This window comes from Oncorhynchus keta, unplaced genomic scaffold, assembly GCF_023373465.1.
Source record: "Oncorhynchus keta strain PuntledgeMale-10-30-2019 unplaced genomic scaffold, Oket_V2 Un_contig_3875_pilon_pilon, whole genome shotgun sequence".
NCBI lineage: Eukaryota > Metazoa > Chordata > Actinopteri > Salmoniformes > Salmonidae > Oncorhynchus > Oncorhynchus keta.
The window spans coordinates 1-17,500 of NW_026287479.1; the positions used below are offsets into that span (position 1 = coordinate 1).

At 44.4% G+C, this 17,500-nt stretch overlaps 2 long non-coding RNA genes across 10 annotated transcripts; one reads left to right on the forward strand and one right to left on the reverse strand.

Moving 5' to 3' along the window:
• Nucleotides 1-11,273: 11,273 nt before the first annotated feature.
• LOC127924238 (uncharacterized) lies at nt 11,274-13,516 on the reverse strand. Of its 6 annotated transcripts, none has more exons than XR_008117292.1 (3): nt 13,274-13,516; nt 12,430-12,591; nt 11,274-11,874 (listed from the first exon to the last, which is right to left on the reverse strand). It is a non-coding gene; the product is annotated as an uncharacterized LOC127924238 (long non-coding RNA). The 6 variants fall into 6 exon arrangements; XR_008117293.1 differs by having other exon boundaries at nt 11,274-11,835; nt 12,350-12,591; nt 13,274-13,512; XR_008117288.1 differs by having other exon boundaries at nt 12,350-12,591; nt 13,274-13,512.
• A 781-nt stretch (nt 13,517-14,297) lies between these two features.
• Nucleotides 14,298-16,548, forward strand: LOC127924239 (uncharacterized). Of its 4 annotated transcripts, XR_008117297.1 has the most exons (7): nt 14,350-14,403; nt 14,576-14,597; nt 15,005-15,222; nt 15,544-15,623; nt 15,784-15,863; nt 16,023-16,102; nt 16,500-16,517. It is a non-coding gene; the product is annotated as an uncharacterized LOC127924239 (long non-coding RNA). The 4 variants fall into 4 exon arrangements; XR_008117295.1 differs by lacking the exons at nt 14,350-14,403; nt 15,784-15,863 and adding an exon at nt 14,298-14,321 and having other exon boundaries at nt 16,500-16,548; XR_008117296.1 differs by lacking the exons at nt 14,576-14,597; nt 15,784-15,863 and having other exon boundaries at nt 14,341-14,425; nt 16,500-16,547.
• Nucleotides 16,549-17,500: the final 952 nt, after the last annotated feature.

The window sequence follows — 17,500 nt, forward strand, 5'->3', positions numbered from 1 at the left end:
GGTATAAATGACAGTTATAAATCACTGGTATAAATGACAGTTATAAATGACAGTTATAAATGACTGGTATAAATGACAGTTATAAATGACAGTTATGAATGATAGTTATAAATGACTGGTATAAATGATTGTTATAAATGACTGGTGTAAATGACAGGTATAAATGACAGATATATATGACAGTTATAAATGACAGTTGTAAATGACAGTTATAGATGACAGTTATAAATGACTGGTATAAATGACTGGTATAAATGACTGGTATAAATGACAGTTATAAATGACTGGTATAAATGACTGGTATAAATGACAGTTATAAATGACTGGTATAAATGACAGTTATAAATGACAGGTATAAATGACAGGTATAAATGACTGGTATAAATGACTGGTATAAATCACAGTTATAAATCACAGTTATAAATGACAGTTATAGATGACAGTTATAAATGACAGTTATAAATGACTGGTATAAATGACTGGTATAAATGACTGGTATAAATGACAGTTATACATGACAGGTATAAATGACTGGTATAAATGACAGTTGTGAATTAGTTATAAATGACAGTTATAAATGACTGGTATAAATGACTGGTATAAATGACAGTTATAAATGACTGGTATAAATGACAGGTATAAATGACAGGTATAAATGACTGGTATAAATGACTGGTATAAATGACAGGTATAAATGACAGGTATAAATGACAGGTATAAATGACTGGTATAAATGACAGTTATAAATTACCGGTATAAATGACTGGTATAAATGACAGTTATAAATGACTGGTATAAATTACTGGTATAAATGACAGTTATAAATGACTGGTATAAATGACTGTTATAAATGACTGGTATAAATGACAGTTATAAATGACTGGTATAAATGACAATTATAAATGACTGATATAAATGACAGGTATAAATGACTGGTATAAATGACAGTTATAAATGACTGGTATAAATGACAGTTATAAATGACAGTTATAAATGACAGTTAAAGATGACAGTTATAAATGACAGTTATAAATGACTGGTATAAATGACTGGTATAAATGACAGTTATAAATGACTGGTATAAATGACTACTATAAATGACTACTATAAATGACAGTTATAAATGACTGGTATAAATGACAGTTATAAATGACTGGTATAAATGACAGTTATAAATGACAGTTATAAATGGCTAATATAAATGACAGTTATAAGACACGTTCCCCCATCAATCTAATTCATTACCATTTGTGGGAAGTTGTGAGATATTATTGTGATGCAGCCTCCTCCTAGTGTCAGAGTATCAGGCCTCGAGGTAGATGCCAACACATGAAGCCAGAGGAGGGAAGAGACAGAGCTGGTGAGTGTCACCATCTGGTGGCCGGAGGAAGGAAGAGACAGAGCTGGTGAGAGCTGGTGAGTGTCACCATCTGGTGGACGGAGGAAGGAAGAGACAGAGCTGGTGAGTGTCACCATCTGGTGGCCGGAGGAGGGAAGAGACAGAGCTGGTGAGAGCTGGTGAGTGTCACCATCTGGTGGCCGGAGGAGGGAAGAGACAGAGCTGGTGAGTGTCACCATCTGGTGGCCGGAGGAGGGAAGAGACAGAGCTGGTGGGAGCTGGTGAGTGTCACCATCTGGTGGCCGGAGGAGGGAAGAGACAGAGCTGGTGAGTGTCACCATCTGGTGGCCGGAGGAGGGAAGAGACAGAGCTGGTGAGAGCTGGTGAGTGTCACCATCTGGTGGCCGGAGGAGGGAAGATACAGAGCTGGTGGGAGCTGGTGAGTGTCACCATCTGGTGGCCGGAGGAACGAAGAGACAGAGCTGGTGAGAGCTGGTGAGTGTCACCATCTGGTGGCCGGAGGAACGAAGAGACAGAGCTGGTGAGAGCTGGTGAGTGTCACCATCTGGTGGCCGGAGGAACGAAGAGACAGAGCTGGTGAGAGCTGGTGAGTGCCACCATCTGGTGGCCGGAGGAAGGAAGAGACAGAGCTGGTGAGAGCTGGTGAGTGTCACCATCTGGGTGGCCGGAGGAAGGAAGAGACAGAGCTGGTGAGAGCTGGTGAGTGTCACCATCTGGTGGCCGGAGGAAGGAAGAGACAGAGCTGGCAGAGAGCTGGTGAGTGTCACCATCTGGTGGCCGGAGGGAGGGAAGAGACAGAGCTGGTGAGAGCTGGTGAGTGTCACCATCTGGTGGCCGGAGGAACGAAGAGACAGAGCTGGTGAGAGCTGGTGAGTGTCACCATCTGGTGGCCGGAGGAAGGAAGAGACAGAGCTGGTGAGAGCTGGTGAGTGTCACCATCTGGTGGCCGGAGGAAGGAAGAGACAGAGCTGGTGAGAGTTGGTGAGTGCCACCATCTGGTGGCCGGAGGAGGGAAGAGACAGAGTTGGTGAATGCCACCATCTGCAGGCCGGAGCTGGTACTGCAGTCTCTTTTACACTCAATCATCACCACTCAGGTTACTGTGTCACCAAGTGCTTTACAGTTACCATACTCAAATACACATATACACATATACATACATACATACATACATACATACATACATACATACATACATACATACATACATACATTTACATTTAGCAGACGCTCTTATCCAGAGCGACTTACAAATTGGTGCATTCACCTTATGACATCCAGTAGAATAGTCACTTTAAAATAGTGCATCTAAATCTTAAAGGGGGGTGAGAAGGATTACTTATCCTATCCTAGGTATTCCTTAAAGAGGTGGGGTTTCAGGTGTCTCCGGAAGGTGGTGATTGACTCCGCTGTCCTGGCGTCGTGAGGGAGTTTGTTCCACCATTGGGGGCCAGAGCAGCGAACAGTTTTGACTGGGCTGAGCGGGAACTGTACTTCCTCAGTGGTAGGGAGGCGAGCAGGCCAGAGGTGGATGAACGCAGTGCCCTTGTTTGGGTGTAGGGCCTGATCAGAGCCTGGAGGTACTGAGGTGCCGTTCCCTCACAGCTCCGTAGGCAAGCACCATGGTCTTGTAGTGGATGCGAGCTTCAACTGGAAGCCAGTGGAGAGAGCGGAGGAGCGGGGTGACGTGGAGAGAACTTGGGAAGGTTGAACACCAGACGGGCTGCGGCGTTCTGGATGAGTTGTAGGGGTTTAATGGCACAGGCAGGGAGCCCAGCCAACAGCGAGTTGCAGTAATCCAGACGGGAGATGACAAGTGCCTGGATTAGGACCTGCGCCGCTTCCTGTGTGAGGCAGGGTCGTACTCTGCGGATGTTGTAGAGCATGAACCTACAGGAACGGGCCACCGCCTTGATGTTAGTTGAGAACGACAGGGTGTTGTCCAGGATCACGCCAAGGTTCTTAGCGCTCTGGGAGGAGGACACAATGGAGTTGTCAACCGTGATGGCGAGATCATGGAACGGGCAGTCCTTCCCCCGGGAGGAAGAGCAGCTCCGTCTTGCCGAGGTTCAGCTTGAGGTGGTGATCCGTCATCCACACTGATATGTCTGCCAGACATGCAGAGATGGGATTCGGCCACCTGGTCATCAGAAGGGGGAAAGGAGAAGATTAATTGTGTGTCGTCTGCATAGCAATGATAGGAGAGACCATGTGAGGTTATGACAGAGCCAAGTGACTTGGTGTATGAGAATAGGAGGGCCTAGAACAGAGCCCTGGGGACACCAGTGGTGAGAGCGCCGTGGTGAGGGAGACAGATCTCACACGCCACTGGTAGAGCGACCTGTCAGGTAGGACGCGAGTTAGCTTTACAAAGGAGCGCTCCGTGATACAGAGAAGAGCAGTCTCAGTTGAATGACTAGTCTTGAAACCTGACTGATTTGGATCAAGAAGGTCATTCAGAGAGAGATATGGGAGAGCTGGGGCCAAGGACGGCACGTTCAAGAGTTTTGGAGAGAAAAGAAAGAAGGGATACTGGTCTGTAGTTGTTGACATCGGAGGGATTGAGTGTAGGTTTTTTCAGAAGGGGGTGCAACCTCGCTCTCTTGAGGACGGAAGGGACGAGCCAGCGGTCAGGGGATGAGTTGCTGAGCGAGGTGAGGTAAGGGAGAAGGTCTCCTGAAATGGTCTGGAGAAAGAGGAGGGATAGGGTCAAGGGCAGGTTGTTACGGCCGGCCGTCACAAGACGCGATATTTCATCTGGAGAGAGAGGGGAGAAAGAGGTCAGAGCACAGGGTAGGGGCAGTGTGAGCAGAACTAGCGGTGCCGTTTGACTTAGCAACGAGGATCGGATGTCGTCGACCTCTTTTTCAAAATGGTTGACGAAGTCATCTGCAGGAGGGGGGGGGGGGGGGGAGGAGGATTCAGGTGGGAGGAGAAGGTGGCAAAGAGCTTCCTAGGGTTAGAGGCAGATGCTTGGAATTTAGTGGTAGAAAATGGCTTTAGCAGCAGAGACAGAGGAGGAAAATGTAGAGAGGAGGGAGTGAAAGGATGCCAGGTCCGCAGGAGGCGGATTTTCCTCCATTTCCGCCCAGCTGCCCGGGAGCCCTGTTCTGTGAGCTCGCAATGAGTCGTCGAGCCACGGGGCGGGAGGGAGGACCGCGCCGGCCTGGAGGATAGGGGACATAGAGAGTCAAAGGATGCAGAAAGGGGAGGAGAGGAGGGTTGAGGAGGCAGAATCAGGAGATAGGTTGGAGAAGGTTTGAGCAGAGGGAAGAGATGATAGGATGGAAGAGGAGAGAGTAGCGGGGGAGAGGGAGCGAAGGTTGGGACGGCGCGATACCATCCGAGTAGGGGCAGTGTGGGAGGTGTTAGATGAGAGCGAGAGGGAAAAGGATACAAGGTAGTGGTCGGAGACTTGGAGGAGTTGCAATGAGGTTAGTGGAAGAACAGCATCTAGTAAAGATGAGGTCGAGCGTATTGCCTGCCTTGTGAGTAGGGGGAAGGTGAGAGGTGAGGTCAAGAGGAGAGGAGTGGAAAGAAGGAGGCAGAGAGGAATGAGTCAAAGGTAGACGTGGGGAGGTTAAAGTCGCCCAGCACTGTGAGAGGTGAGCCGTCCTCAGGAAAGGAGCTTATCAAGGTATCAAGCTCATTGATGAACTCTCCGAGGAACCTGGAGGGCGATAAATGATAAGGATGTTAAGCTTGAAAGGCTGGTAACTGTGACAGCATGGAATTCTAAAAGGAGGCGATAGACAGATGGGTGAGGGGAGAAAAGAGAATGACCACTTGGGAGAGATGAGGATCCCGGTGCCACCACCCCGCTGACCAGAAGCTCTCGGGGTGTGCGAGAACACGTGGGCAGACGAAGAGAGAGCAGTAGGAGTAGCAGTGTTGTCTGTGGTGATCCATGTTTCCGTCAGTGCCAAGAAGTCGAGGGACTGGAGGGAGGCATAGGCTGGGATGAACTCTGCCTTGTTGGCCGCAGATCGGCAATTCCAGAGGCTACCGGAGACCTGGAACTCCACGTGGGTCGTGCGCGCTGGGACCACCAGATTAGGGTGGCCGCGGCCACGCGGTGTGTAGCGTTTGTATGGTCTGTGCAGAGAGGAGAGAACAGGGATAGACAGACACATAGTTGACAGGCTACAGAAGAGGCTACGCTAATGCAAAGGAGATTGGAATGACAAGTGGACTACACGTCTCGAATGTTCAGAAAGTTGCTTACGTAGCAAGAATCTTATTGACTAAAATTATTAAAATGATACAGTACTGCTGAAGTAGGCTAGCTGGCAGTAGCTGCGTTGTTGACACTACACTAATCAAGTCGTTCCGTTGAGTGTAATAGTTTCTGCAGTGCTGCTATTTGGGGGCTAGCTGGCTAGCTAGCAGTGTTGTTTACGTTACGTTGCGTTAAGAGAACGACAATAGCTGGCTAGCTAACCTAGAAAATCGCTCTAGACTACACAATTATCTTTGATACAAAGACGGCTATGTAGCTAGCTATGTAGCTAGCTACGATCAAACAAATCAAACCGTTGTACTGTAATGAAATGAAATGAAAATGTGATACTACCTGTGAATGCGACCGGGTTGTTGAATACTATTCAGTAGACGTTGGCTAGCTGTTAGCTGTTAGCTGTTGGCTAGCTAGCAGAGTCTCCCACGTTAAGGACGACAAATAGCTGGCGAACTAACCTCGGTAAATTAAGATGATCACTCCAAGACTACACACTCTAAACTACACAATTATCTTGGATACAAAGACAGCTATGTAGCTGGCTAACACTAAAATAATCAAGTCGTTCAGTTGAGTGTAATAGTGTAATAGCACTACAGTGGTGCTAATCTGTGGGCGTTTGCTAGCGTTTGCTAGCTGCTGGGCAAATAGCAGTGAAGGCTACGTTAGGGCGACGAAATACGATAATTATGCAATTATCTCTGATACAAGGACGGCTATGTAGCTAGCTAAGAAGAAATTGCTAAGATTAGACAGATCAACCGTTGTACTATAATGAAATGTAATGCAATGTAATGAAAAAGTTATACTACCTGCGGAGCAGGGTGCGATGCGACCGCTCGCTCCAACCCGGAAGTACATACATACATACATACATACATACATACATACATACATACATACATACATACATACATACATACATACAGTGCCTTGAGAAAGTATTCGGCCCCCTTGAACTTTGCGACCTTTTGCCACATTTCAGGCTTCAAACATAAAGATATAAAACTGTATATTTTTGTGAATAATCACCAACAAGTGGGACACAATCATGAAGTGGAACGACATTTATTGGATATTTCAAACTTTTTTAACAAATCAAAAACTGAAAAATTGGGCGTGCGAAATTATTCAGCCCCTTTACTTTCAGTGCAGCAAACTCTCTCCAGAAGTTCAGTGAGGATCTCTGAATGATCCAATGTTGACCTAAATGACTAATGATGATAAATACAATCCACCTGTGTGTAATCAAGTCTCCGTATAAATGCACCTGCACTGTGATAGTCTCAGAGGTCCGTTAAAAGCGCAGAGAGCATCATGAAGAACAAGGGAACACACCAGGCAGGTCCGAGATACTGTTGTGAAGAAGTTTAAAGCGGTTTGGATACAAAAATATTTCCCAAGCTTTAAAAATCCCAAGGAGCAGTCTCTCGATGTGCAAAAACTGATAGAGACATACCCCAAGCGACTTACAGCTGTAATCGCAGCAAAAGGTGATCGCTCTGGATGAAGTATTAACTAAGGGGCTGAATAATTTTGCAGGACAACCAATTTTCAGTTTTTTATTTGTTAAAAAGTTTGAAATATCCAATAAATGTCGTTTTCCACTTCATGATTGTGTCCCAAACATGTGGTTGATTCTTCACAAAAAATACAGTTTTATATCTTTATGTTTGAAGCCCTGAAATGTGGCAAAATGGTGTGGCAAAGTTCATGGGGCCCTGCTTTTCTTCAGCAAGGCACTGTATATACATACGTACATAAAAATACATACACACATACATACATACATACATACAACAGACATACATACATACATACACACACACACACACACATACACACATACATACATACATATATACATATATACATACATACATACACACACACACACACACACACATACACACACACATACATACATACATACATACATACATACATACATACATACATACATACATACATACATATATATATACATACATACATACATACACACACACACACACACACATACACACACACACACACACACACACACACATACACACATACACACATATATACATACATATACACACACACATACACATACACACATACATACATACACACACACACACACACACACACACACACACACACATACATACATACATACATACATACATACATACATACATACATACACACACACACACACACACACACACACACACACACACACACACACACACACACACACACACACACACACACACACACACACACACACACATACATATACACACACACACACACACACACACACACACACACACACACACACACACACACACACACACACACACACACATACACACATACATACATATACATACATGTAAAAATTCCCTGTTTTAGGTCAGTAAGGATCACCACTTTATTTTAAGAATGTGAAATGTCAGAATAATAGTGGAGAGAATGATTTCTTTTATTTCTTTCATCACATTCCCAGTGGGTCAGAAATGTATATACACTCAATTAGTATTTGGTAGCATTGCCTTTAAATTGGATAACTTGGGTCAAACGTTTGGGTAGCCTTCCACAAGCTTCCCACAATAAGTTTGGTGAATTTTGGCCCATTCCTCTGACAGAGCTGGTGTAACTGAGTCAGGTTTGTACAGGCCTCCTTGCTCACACACGCTTGTTCAGTTCTGCCCACAAATGTTCTATGGGATTGAGGTCAGGGCTTTGTGATGGCCACTCCAATACCTTGACTTTTTGTCCTGAAGCCATTTTGCCACAACTTTGGAAGTTTGCTTGGGGTCATTGTCCATTTGGGAAGACCCATTTGCAACCAAGCTTTAACTTCCTGACTGATGTCTTGAGATGTTGTTTCAATATATCCACATAATTTTCCTTTCTCATGATGCCATCTATTTTGTGAAGGACACCAGTCCCTCCTGCAGAAAAGCAGCCCCACAACATGATGCTACCACCCCCGTGCTTCACGGTTGGGATGGTGTTCTTCGGCTTGCAAGCCTCCCCCTTTTTCCTCCAAACATAACGATGGTCATTATGACCAAACAGTTCTGTTTTTGTTTCATCAGACAAGAGGACATTTCTCCAAAAAGTACAATCTCTGTCACCATGTGCTGTTGCAAACCATAGTCTGGCTTTTATGGCGGTTTTGGAGCAGTGGCTTCTTCCTTGCTGAGCGGCCTTTCAGGTTATGTCGATATAGGACTCATTTTACTGTGGATACTTTTGTACCCATTTCCTCCAGAATCATCACAAGGTCTTTTGCTGTTGTTCTGGGATTGATTTGCACTTTTCGCACCAAAGTACATTCATCTCTAGGAGACAGAAGGAGTCTCCCTTCTGAGCGGTATGACAGCTGCGTGGTCCCATGGTGTTTATACTTGCGTACTATTGTTTGTATCGATGAACGTGGTACCTCAGGCATTTGTGGAGGTCTACAATTATTTTTTTCCCTTAGGTCTTGGTTGATTTCTTTTGATTTTCCCATGATGTCAAGCAAAGAGGCATTGAGTTTGAAGGTAGGCCTTGAAATACATCCACAGGTAAACCTCCAATTGACTCAAATGATGTCAGAAGCTTCTAAAGCCATGACATCATTTTCTGGAATTTTCCAAGCTGTTTAAAGGCACAGTCAACTTAGTGGATGTAAACTTCTGACCCACTGGAATTGTGAATCAGTGAATTATTAGTGAAATAATCTGTCTGTAAACAATTGTTGGAAAAATGACTTGTGTCATGCCCAAAGTAGATGTTCTAACCGTCAAAACTATAGTTTGTTAACAAGAAATGTGTGGAGTGGTTGAAAAATGAGTTTTAATAACTCCAACATAAGTGTATGTAAACTTCGAAATTCAACTGTACACACACACACACACACACACATATATATAGTGAGGAACAATATTTAAAAACCAGGACAAAATGTACATTTTCCATCATTATTGAATTTATTGAAGAAAAAAAGGAGATATCAGGAATAAACAGCAGAGACACAGGACAGTATATTCAGGGAGACTCATGGGAACACAGGAGCAGAGACACAGGACAGTATATTCAGGGAGACTCATGGGAACACAGGAGCAGAGACACAGGACAGTATATTCAGGGAGACTCATGGGAACACAGGACAGTATATTCAGGGAGACTCATGGGAACACAGGAGCAGAGACACAGGACAGTATATTCAGGGAGACTCATGGGAACACAGGAGCAGAGACACAGGACAGTATATTCAGGGAGACTCATGGGAACACAGGACAGAGACACAGGACAGTATATTCAGGGAGACTGATGGGAACACAGGACAGTATATTCAGGGAGACTCATGGGAACACAGGACAGTATATTCAGGGAGACTCATGGGAACACAGGACAGTATATTCAGGGAGACTCATGGGAACACAGGAGCAGAGACACAGGACAGTATATTCAGGGAGACTCATGGGAACACAGGAGCAGAGACACAGGACAGTATATTCAGGGAGACTCATGGGAACACAGGAGCAGAGACACAGGACAGTATATTCAGGGAGACTGATGGGAACACAGGACAGAGACACAGGACAGTATATTCAGGGAGACTCATGGGAACACAGGACAGAGACACAGGACAGTATATTCAGGGAGACTCATGGGAACACAGGAGTATATTCAGGAGAGATGGGACAGGACAGAGACACAGGACAGTATATTCAGGGAGACTCATGGGAACACAGGAGCAGAGGCACAGGACAGTATATTCAGGGAGACTCATGGGAACACAGGACAGAGACACAGGACAGTATATTCAGGGAGACTCATGGGAACACAGGACAGTATATTCAGGGAGACTCATGGGAACACAGGACAGAGACACAGGACAGTATATTCAGGGAGACTGATGGGAACACAGGAGCAGAGACACAGGACAGTATATTCAGGGAGACTCATGGGAACACAGGACAGTATATTCAGGGAGACTGATGGGAACACAGGAGCAGAGACACAGGACAGTATATTCAGGGAGACTGATGGGAACACAGGACAGAGACACAGGGAGACTGATGGGAACACAGGACAGAGACACAGGACAGTATACAGGGAGACTCATGGGAACACAGGACAGTATATTCAGGGAGACTGATGGGAACACAGGACAGAGACACAGGACAGTATATTCAGGAGACTCATGGGAACACAGGACAGTATATTCAGGAGACTGATGGGAACACAGGACAGTATATTCCAGGGAAGACTGATGGGACACAGGACAGTATATTCAGGGAGACTGATGGGAACACAGGACAGTATATTCAGGGAGACTGATGGGAACACAGGACAGTATATTCAGGGAGACTCATGGGAACACAGGACAGTATATTCAGGGAGACTGATGGGAACACAGGACAGTATATTCAGGGAGACTCATGGGAACACAGGAGCAGGGAGACTGATGGGAACACAGGACAGTATATTCAGGGAGACTGATGGGAACACAGGAGCAGTTCACGCTTTTAGTGGTTTTGGTCTGACTGTAGTCTGCCTTTGATTACAGCTCCTTCAATATCAGTGTGTTGAATTAGAGAAAGACAACTCTCCATTCTGATAAAACCACAAATTATACAGATTCATAAAATGTCTCAATTCTGACACAACCATCTAAAGAAAAACAGTTCATTGTAATTTATTAAAAGTGCCGTTAGCTAAAACAAATTGCCCCTCAATGACAACACAGGTATTGACCATTTTGAATAGCACATTCACGCTCAGATCCAATATGGATCAAATTATTCACGCATTCATTTCCTGGTCAAATCATTCATTTCCTGGTCAAATCATTCATTTCCTGGTCAAATCATCCATTTCCTGGTTTCTCCACAAGACAAAAACTGGCCACATTTCTGTTTTCCACTATTGATCATCATAACAGGATGTGATGTCACTAAGGCACCACTGATCATTATAACAGAATGTGATGTCACTAAGGCACCACTGATCATTATAACAGAATGTGATGTCACTAAGGCACCACTGATCATTATAACAGAATGTGATGTCACTAAGGCACCACGCTGATCATTATAACAGAATGTGATGTCACTAAGGCACCACTGATCATTATAACAGAATGTGATGTCACTAAGGCACCACTGATCATTATAACAGAATGTGATGTCACTAAGGCACCACGCTGATCATTATAACAGAATGTGATGTCACTAAGGCACCACTGATCATTATAACAGAATGTGATGTCACTAAGGCACCACTGATCATTATAACAGAATGTGATGTCACTAGGGCACCACTGATCATTATAACAGAATGTGATGTAACTAAGGCACCGCTGATCATTATAACAGGATTCGATGTCACTAAGGCACGCGCTGATCATTATAACAGGATGAGATGTCACTAAGGCACCCACTGATCATTATAACAGGATGTGATGTCACTAAGGCACCGCGCTGTTCATTATAACAGGATGTGATGTCACTAAGGCACGCGCTGATCATTATAACAGGATGTGATGTCACTAAGGCACGCGCTGATCATTATAACAGGATGTGATGTCACTAAGGCACTGCGCTGATCATTATAACAGAATGTGATGTCACTAAGGCACCACTGATCATTATAACAGGATGTGATGTCACTAAGGCACACGCTGATCATTATAACAGAATGTGATGTCACTAAGGCACCACTGATCATTATAACAGAATGTGATGTCACTAAGGCACCACTGATCATTATAACAGAATGTGATGTCACTAAGGCACCACGCTGATCATTATAACAGAATGTGATGTCACTAAGGCACCACTGATCATTATAACAGAATGTGATGTCACTAAGGCACCACGCTGATCATTATAACAGAATGTGATGTCACTAAGGCACCACTGATCATTATAACAGAATGTGATGTCACTAAGGCACCACGCTGATCATTATAACAGAATGTGATGTCACTAAGGCACCACTGATCATTATAACAGAATGTGAAGTCACTAAGCCAACCGCTGATCATTATAACAGAATGTGATGTCACTATATAACAGGATGTGATGTCATAAGGCACCACTGATCATTATAACAGAATGTGATGTCACTTATATAACAGGATGTGATGTCACTAAGGCACCGCGCTGATCATTATAACAGGATGTGATGTCACTAAGGCACCGCGCTGTTCATTATAACAGGATGTGATGTCACTAAGGCACCTCGCTGATCATTATAACAGGATGTGATGTCACTAAGGCACCGCGCTGATCATTATAACAGGATGTGATGTCACTAATGCACCACTGTCATTATAACAGAATGTGATGTCACTAAGGCACCACTGATCATTATAACAGAATGTGATCATTATAACAGGATGTGATGTCACTAAGGCACCGCGCTGATCATTATAACAGGATGTGATGTCACTAAGGCACCGCGCTGATCATTATAACAGAATGTGATGTCACTAAGGCACCACTGATCATTATAACAGAATGTGATTATTATAACAGGATGTGATGTCACTAAGGCACCGCGCTGATCATTATAACAGGATGTGATGTCACTAAGGCACCGCGCTGATCATTATAACAGGATGTGATGTCACTAAGGCACTGCGCTGATCATAACAGAATGTGATGTCACTAGGGCACCACTGATCATTATAACAGAATGTGATGTCACTAAGGCACCACTGATCATTATAACAGAATGTGATCATTATAACAGGATGTGATGTCACTAAGGCACCGCGCTGATCATTATAACAGGATGTTAAATGGTAAAAGCGAGTCTCTTATAAGGAATAAAAACCCTTTGGCTGAAGGGCCAGTATTTATACACATCAACTTTGATCAATGCAAAATGCTGCTTAATAAAAAGCTCATAAGACACTCATCACTGATCTGGGGTCAGGACATAACATTATAAAACAAACTACGGGCGATTACAGAGCTAACATCTGATCTGGGGTCAGGACATAACATTATAAAACGAACTAAGGGAGGCGATTACAGAGCTAACATCTGATCTAGGGTCAGGACATAACATTATAAAACAAACTAAGGGAGGCGATGACAGAGCTAACATCTGATCTGTGGTCAGGAGATAAACCATCCCATGGGACAGATGAAGCCACAGAGAAATGTGACTGATGGGTATGTCATACAGAAGACTTGTCGACCCCTCAACAAAACAACTTCTCTCTGTAGCTTGTAAACACGGGTGACTTAAAAACAGCAGAGGGCAAAGGGCAAAGGGCACACGGTTTGAGTGATGTCATTACATTACCTACAAACAGACACACAGTTGAGTGAAGTCAGCCATTAGCACTGAGTCATTATTAGGCAGTGAAGGCCGTAGTTCCTTTGATATCTTCTAATCCTAAATAATCCCCATCATACAGATTATCCACACACACACACACACAGTGTGGATGTGCTGGGTGTAGTGTTATACTGGGTTTCAGCTTGACACAGAGGACAGTGTGATGACATGGATGACAATGAGGGTCGCACGCATGTCAGGAGGGTATTATAGACATGAACCAGAGACCTAACAGACTAACTAACCACATTACAGACAGACACCGTGTGGTGCAGTGTTATACTGGAGTTTCAGGTCTCTGGTTCTTGTCAGGAGGGTATTAGTAGACACATTACAGACAGACACCGTGTGGTGTAGTGTCATACTGGGTTTCAGGTCTCTGGTTCTTGTCAGGGATGGGTATTATAGACACATTACAGACAGACACCGTGTGGTGTAGTGTTATACTGGGTTTCAGGTCTCTGGTTCATGTCAGGAGGGTATTATAGGCACGGAAAATTACAGACTTGACACCGGTGTGGTGTAGTGTTATACTGGAATTTCAGGTCTCTGGTTCATGTCAGGAGGAATTATTATAGACACATTACAGACCAGACACCGTGTGGTGTAGTGTTATACTGGAGTTTCAGGTCTCTGGTTCATGTTAGGAGGGTATTATAGACACATTACAGACAGACACCGTGTGGTGTAGTGTTATACTAGGTTTCCAGGTCTCTGGTTCTTGTCAGGAGGGGTATTATAGACACGTACATACAGACACCGTGTGGTGTAGTGTTATACTGGAGTTTTCAGGTCTCTGGTTCATGTCAGGGAGGTATTATAGACACATTACCGAACAGACACCGTGTGGTGTAGTGTTATACTGGGTTTCAGGTCTCTGGTTCATGTCAGGAGGGGTAATATAGACACATTACAGACAGACACCGTGTGGTGTAGTGTTATACTGGGTTTCAGGTCTCTGGTTCATGTCAGGAGGGTATTATAGACTCATTACAGACAGACACCGTGTGGTGTAGTGTTATACTGGGTTTCCAGGTCTCTGGTTCATGTTAGGAGAGGTATTATAGACACATTACAGACAGACACCGTGTGGTGTAGTGTTATACTGGGTTTCAGGTCTCTGGTTCATGTTAGGAGGGTATTATAGACACATTACAGACAGACACCGTGTGGTGTAGTGTTATACTGGGTTTCAGGTCTCTGGTTCATGTTAGGAGGGTATTATAGACACATTACAGACAGACACCGTGTGGTGTAGTGTTATACTGGGTTTCAGGTCTCTGGTTCATGTCAGGAGGGGTATTATAGGCACATTACAGACAGACACCGTGTGGTGTAGTGTTATACTGGGTTTCAGGTCTCTGGTTCATGTCAGGAGGGTATTATAGACACATTACAGACAGACACCGTGTGGTGTAGTGTTATACTGGGTTTCAGGTCTCTGGTTCTTGTCAGGAGGGTATTATAGACACATTACAGACAGACACCGTGTGGTGTAGTGTTATACTGGGTTTCAGGTCTCTGGTTCATGTCAGGAGGGTATTATAGACACATTACAGACAGACACCGTGTGGTGTAGTGTTATACTGGGTTTCAGGTCTCTGGTTCATGTTAGGAGGGTATTATAGACACATTACAGACAGACACCGTGTGGTGTAGTGTTATACTGGGTTTCAGGTCTCTGGTTCTTGTCAGGAGGTATTATAGACACATTACAGACAGACACCGTGTGGTGTAGTGTCATACTGGGTTTCAGGTCTCTGGTTCTTGTCAGGAGGGTATTATAGACACATTACAGACAGACACCGTGTGGTGTAGTGTTATACTGGAGTTTCAGGTCTCTGGTTCATGTCAGGAGGGTATTATAGACTCATTACAGACAGACACCGTGTGGTGTAGTGTTATACTGGGTTTCAGGTCTCTGGTTCTTGTCAGGAGGGTATTATAGACCACATTACATACAGACACCGTGTGGTGTAGTGTTATACTGGGTTTCAGGTCTCTGGTTCATGTCAGGAGGGTATTATAGACTCATTACAGACAGACACCGTGTGGTAGTGTTATACTGGGTTTCAGGTCTCTGGTTCTTGTCAGGAGGGTATTATAGACACATTACAGACAGACACCGTGTGGTGTAGTGTTATACTGGGTTTCAGGTCTCTGGTTCATGTCAGGAGGGTATTATAGACACGGCCACAGACAGACACCGTGTGGTGTAGTGTTATACTGGGTTTCAGGTCTCTGGTTCATGTCAGGGAGGGTATTATAGACTCATTACAGACAGACACCGTGTGGTGTAGTGTTATACTGGGTTTCAGGTCTCTGGTTCATGTTAGGAGGGGTATTATAGACACATTACAGACAGACACCGTGTGGTGTAGTGTTATACTGGAGTTTCAGGTCTCTGGTTCATGTTAGGAGGATTATTATAGACACATTAGACAGACACCGTGTGGTGTAGTGTTATACTGGGTTTCAGGTCTCTGGTTCATGTCAGGAGGTATTATAGACATTACAGACAGACGTGTGGTGTAGTGTTATACTGGGTTTCAGGTCTCTGGTTCATGTTAGGAGGGTATTATAGACACATTACATACAGACACCGTGTGGTGTAGTGTATACTGGGTTTCAGGTCTCTGGTTCATGTCAGGAGGGTATTATAGACACGTACAGACAGACACCGTGTGGTGTAGTGTTATACTGGTTTTCAGGTCTCTGGTTCATGTTAGGAGGGTATATAGACACATTACAGACAGACACAGTGTGGTGTAGTGTTATACTGGGTTTCAGGTCTCTGGTTCATGTCAGGAGGGTATTCTAGACATGATCCAGAGACATAACAGACTTCAATACATCAACTATCAAACAGATAACCACATCTCAAGCAGGAAGTAACAGTAGTAAAACCATCTCTCAAGCAGGGTGACAGTGATAACACATCTCAGGGTGACAGTGATAAGCCATCTCAAGCAGGGTGACAGTGATAACCACATCTCAAGCAGGGTCCACACAGTGATAACCACATCTCAAGCAGGGTAACAGTGATAGCCACATCTCAAGCAGGGTAACAGTGATAGGCCACATCTCCAAGCAGGGTAACAGTGATAGCCACATCTCAATGGGCAACAGTGGATAACCATCTAACAGTGATAACCACATCTCAAGCAGGGTAACAGTGATAACCACATCTCAAGCAGGGTAACAGTGATAACCACATCTCAAGCAGGGTAACAGTGATAACCACATCTCAAGCAGGGTGACAGTGATAACCACATCTCAAGCAGGGTGACAGTGATAACCACATCTCAAGCAGGGTGACAGTGATAACCACATCTCAAGCAGGGTGACAGTGATAACCACATCTCAAGCAGGGTGTAACAGTGATAGCCACATCTCAAGCAGGGTGACAGTGATAACCACATCTCAAGCAGGGTAACAGTGATAGCCACATCTCAAGCAGGGTAACAGTGATAGCCACATCTCAAGCAGGGTAACAGTGATAACCACATCTCAAGCAGGGTAACAGTGATAACCACATCTCAAGCAGGAGGGTA